We start from the raw sequence: 5,631 nt of genomic DNA on the forward strand, positions 1-5,631 counted from the left end.
TTTGTATTATTTTAAGTTCAAGTTTGGGCTGGGGGTTTAATTGGACTCAACCTTTAGGGTCATTGACCCATAACCCATTTGAGGTTCAGGGGTAAATACAGTAATTGAAAGGGGTAATCGGGGTAATTCACCTAAGGAATCTTTTATCAACAGAAATAGGAAGCTTCTAGTGGGGGGTTTTTATTGAATTTCAGACTTGTAATGATTTAGCTTGGGTAACAAGTCAAAAAGTGAAGGACTGTTAAGCTAAAAAATAGAAATTGGAAAGGGACTACAGGGGCAAATTAAAATCCTAAGGTCTGCCCTAGTCCTTTGCCTATAAAGGCATCCTAAGAGTGCCTTTCAAGGGGGAGGGGAGAGTGGAAAATACAGAAAATTAATACGGCTAAGAATTTCATAGACTTTTACTGTTCCATTAGGTTCTGATTTGATTTCTGAGGTTTTTCTTTTCTTGAAGTTATCCTTGACTCAGATGGGGTTAAAGATGGTTTGATTTGGTTTTTCAAAGACTGATTTTGAGTTGAATTTGGGGTTTGGAGTCCTGTTTCAATTTGATTTTGGAGTGTATAAATTGGACTCGAATCTGTTTTAAATTGGTTTGAAGCTTGGACTGGGTTCAGCTTGCTAACACTGTTGCATTGCTGCTGGTTATTGTTTTGCGGTTGCTGACCTTTCATTATTCCTATTTTGCTTCCAGGTATCTTTTAACACCATGGATATCACCCAAATGTACTTTGGAGTTTGAATATGAAATGTGATCAAGTCAATGACTGTCGTTACTGAAGTTTTGCTTTCCTTCGTTTTTAATTTCATGCTCAATCTGTGTTGCTGGGCTTAGAAGGATCGTGATTAAATATATTTACTGCTGAACAGGACAGAATTAAATTGGTTATCAACTATTTTTGGTGGACATGTTCCATTTGATTAGTAGTTGTGCTCATAGTTTAGTTTAAATATGGTAGGCTCATGTTTAATAGAGAGTGTAGTGTTCTGTTAACTGCTGTATTTGAGTAACTTATCGATTTTTAAGTTTTGCTTTATTTGGTCTTAAATGATTAAGGGAATTTGAAAGATAAGGTTTGGGATTGGCTCAGTAATGGGTTGTATATCTTGTTTCTTGTGTTATTATAGAATATTTAAATAGTTGAATGATTCCTGGGTTTGGATTGTGTAAATCACGTTAGAAGGATAAATACATGTGTTAATTTTCCTTGGGAAGTGTATGAAGCCGTTTCAATGTAAAAATAGTATCCAATTCTACGGACACCCAGCAACTGATTTGGGGTTTAATTAAAAAGGATAAAGGTTTTTGTTTAGTAATGTAATGTCTGATGGGGATTTGAATTTGTATTGGTTAGGGGTTTTCCAAGTGGGTCTGAAAATTTAGGTGGCAGGTCGGCCCATATGAAGAATCTTCCTGCTCATTAATCGTTTGTGAATCTGAGTCTTCGGACTTGCTTTCTTCACTAGACTTGGGCTCATTCAAGCCCGGGCCTGAATGTTCTCTACTGTGTTGCCTTGGGAAGTTAGTTGGAAGCGAAATTGGCCCTCTTTTAGTCGTTGTTAGGCTTCCCTCAAGCTTCTCATGTATGGCCCTTGTATTAATTTCATAACCTAGATATAAAAATGATTAATATTCATAGAAAAGCTTTTAGGGCCGTTTAAAACATGATTGTGGTTGCGTATACGTTCGCGTAACATGACCATGATCCTAAATTAATTCGGAGTATGCGTTCGCGCAACTTCGCTCAATCTTTTCTTAATGATAAAATAGGTTACAAGTTTTTAATTTTTTTTTAGTTCACGTAAGTTCATCAAAATCACATATGGCCTTTTAGTAATTTCGTAGGCTAGATAAAAATAATATTTCGTAGAATATCCTTTAAAGCCGTTTGAAAATACCAAGTGTGGTTGCGTATACGTCCGCGTAACGCAACTACACTTCTAAAAACAAAACCGGAGTATGCGTTCGCACAACTTCGGCCCAAACTTTTCTTAATAATAATTAAGCGTCATCGATTGTGGACACGTTCGCGTGACATGATTTTTGACGCACCAAACGGGCGGGTATACGTACGCGTAACCCGTCTCAAGATAATTTTCTAATTAAAAGCGGTGAAAGAAACAAATGCACATAGGTTTAAAATCAGTAATTAAATAATTTTCGTAAGCCAAGTATTATCAAAGCGACCGTGCTAGAACCACGGAACTCGGGAGTGCCTAACACCTTCTCCCGGGTTAACAGAATTCCTTACCCGGATTTCTGGTTCGCAGACTATAATAACAGAGTCATTCTTTTCCTCGATTCGGGATTAAAACCGGTGACTTGGGACACCATAAATCTCCCAAGTGGCGACTCTGAATTTTTGATAAAATAATCCCGTTTCGATTGTCACTTCAAGTTGGAAATAACTCCTTTATTATACCCTTTACGGGGTGTAGTTGAAAAAGGAGGTGTGACAAAGAAAATAAACAAGCAATTGCAAGCAGGTAGGGAAGAAAAATCCTAGAAATCTGAAGATTCATTTAAGTCTGCTACTAAGGGGGAAGAAAGTAGGTATTCCGAAACTGAACAGGTATCTTCTGATTCTAAAGTTACTCCTGAGACAATTTCTGAAGTTGCTGCAAATTTGGAGAATAGATTTGTACTGGTAGGATCTATAGCAGGTGTTGATACTACAGAATCTGGAGAAGTTGGTGGTATAAATAAAAAGGGAAAAGAAAAAGAGAGCAAGGGTATTAGGAGTGCTGTGAGGGGAAATGGTAAAAGAGTGGTTGATTCTTCACCCACTCTTGTTGGTCCAACAAAAGAAACTGGTGCAATGGTTGTTTGGGGAGAGGAATTTACTGAAATAGAATAGAGTGGGAGCAAAACAGGGGGAAGTGGGTCTGGCGAAGCTGCTGAAGGGTTGGTTCAACTTGGAAAAAATATAGATGAACCTGTTCCATCTGAACAGGAAACCCTCGCAGACCTACTGATAAAGTTATCAATGGTCACCAAAACTCATGCCATTCCCTATGGTTTCATTCTCACAACTGTGCTTGCACATTTCAAGGTACCTATGAAGAAGTGGGGTTAATACTCTGCTTGCTTGCGATTATGAAGTCAATGTCATTCTTAATGAGCCTGGTTCATCTAAAAAGACACCTATCAATAGCAAAGTCAGAGTCTTAGTACAAGAGAGTGAGGCAAAGGATATTGAGATAGCAAGGCTGAAGACACGATTGGTTGAGGTAGAATCTGAGAGAGATGTTCTAAGAACTGAACTTGCAAGGGAAAAGGAGAAGAATGATGGAATTCTTCAAGACATGCTGAAACTTCTCCAAGCAAATAACTCAGCCCTACCTCTTCCAAGTCTTAAGACTCCTAACCTAGTGTACATCAACCAGTGACCCAGTTCGGCACGTTTTGTTTCTTTTGCTCATGTTTTCAGTATTTTTATTTCTTCTTATGCTTTGTGGTAGAATCTTATCAATCATTAATAAAATTCACTGTTTTTGCTCTAACTGTTTGTTTATATTTCTTTGATGGTTAAAATTCTTAGCTTGATCTATGATGATTAATTCATGATTGCATTTGAAGTAGCCCCAATGGCCATGAGTAAGCTTTAAAATCTGGTTATCTCACATTTTTTTATGCAACTTTTCGATGATGCCAAAAGGGGGAAAAAGGTTGTGCGCTTTAAACAAGTGATGTTTACACTTTGGACAGTGATATTTATAACCTAATGTACCTGGTCCTTGATGATAAGTGATATAAAGGAAAAGCACAGTGTTTGTCATCATCAAAAAGGGGGAATTTGTTGGCCCAAGTAAAGGTTAGTTTTGAAGACTGACAAAGGAACTCAGACATGAACCAGGTCCATCCAGTGGTCCATCCCTCAGGTTCACAATAACGGGCAGATTCAAGCATGTGGGATGCACGTGAAGGAGATAAGCTTAACTTGGTGTATTTAATATCTCTTGATCGAAAAGGTTGCATAATTGATAAGGAGAAGGAGTCCTTAATCAAAGAGAACACAAGTCAAGATAGGGAAGGAGTTAGAAGTTGAAATCAACTAGAACTCTTCCACCAAGGAAGAGTTGCATCATAACTCTAGTTATTTCTTCATCTACTAACTCTATAAATTACAGGATGTTCTCACATTCCATAGGTTGCACAAAAACGCAGAAGTTAAACGTGAATTGAGAGCAAAATAGCAAGGCTTTTTGCAAGCAGTTCGTGTGTGATTCAAGTGTGCAAACTAGAAGCTACAAGAACCAGATTGAAGAACCAGCTCCATAAAGAGTTTTATGTGTCTTTCTTTTATTCTAGTTCAATTGTAGTAGGTGTTTTAAAGTTGTACCTTTCCAGCTTTCATAGAAGCAATTGTAATAGGTATTTTGAGTATTCAAGTTAGAGTTAACTTGAAGTTGTCGCAGCAGTTAGAGGCTGGTTGCTACAACGGGATTAGAGTTAATCCTTAGGTTTACAAAGAGTTTTGTAAATGCAGTTTTTGGCTCAGTGATTTTAGTGGAGTTTGGGAAAATCCTACTGAGTAGTAGGTCGTGGTTTTTTCACCTTTTGAGCCAGGTGTTTTCCACGTAAAAATCTCTGTGCACTTTACTTTCAGTATTTATTATTCCGCAAACTGCTGTAGTTAGAACACTTAGAAGAACCAGGTTCTTCTAACGCGAAAATTAGGTACCACACAAATCACCCCCCTCTTGTGTGGTATTGACGTTTATAACATCAATTGGTATCAGAGCAGGTTATCCTTGAAGAGGCTAACACCTTAGGAAAAGATCAACATGAGTGCACTACCTGGGAACCGGGAAGGGCAATCCACTATTAGGCCTCCACTTTTCAATGGTCAGTACTATTCTTGGTGGAAGAACAGGATGAGGGATCACATCATAGGAGAAGACTATGAACTCTGGGACATAGTCACTGATGGTCCTCTAGCAACTACAAAGAAGAATGCTGAAGGAGTGGATGTGCCAAAAAACTGAAGCTGACTGCACTACTGAGGATTTAAGAAAATGGAAAGAAAAATCGCTAAGGCCAAGAAAAGTGGACTTGTGTGTGGACTTGGTCCAGATGAGTACAGTAGAATTCAAAGTTGTACCACTGCTAAGGAAATCTGGGATACTTTGCAAGTTGCACATGAAGGAACACCTCAAGTGAAGAGGTCCAGAGGAACACTGCTGTATTCTCAATATGAGAATTTCACCATGAAGGAAGGGGAAACCATCCAAGAGATGTATGCAAGGTTCACCACACTGACAAATGAACTTAAGTCTCTTGGAAGGGTTATTCTTGAAGAAGACAAAGTTGAGAAGATTTTGACAAGGGTACTGCCAATCTCTTGGGAAAGCAAAATCACAGCTATTCAGGAATCAAAGAACATTGCCACTCTCAAGTTGGATGAGCTAATTGGAAATCTCACTGCCTATGAACTTAGAAGGCAAACCATGAAGATGGATGCACCTAAGAAGGAAAGGAGCCTGGCATTCAGAATCACTGAAGGTGCTGATCTAGATGAGGATAAAATGACCATGATCACAAAGGATTTTAAGAAGTACCTAATAAGAGAAAATGGTCCTTCAAGAAATGGAAGCTACAACAAACCAAGGGTTCCTGAAAAACAA

The sequence above is a fragment of the Nicotiana attenuata genome, unplaced genomic scaffold, assembly GCF_001879085.1.
Source record: "Nicotiana attenuata strain UT unplaced genomic scaffold, NIATTr2, whole genome shotgun sequence".
NCBI classification, from domain to species: Eukaryota; Viridiplantae; Streptophyta; class Magnoliopsida; order Solanales; family Solanaceae; genus Nicotiana; species Nicotiana attenuata.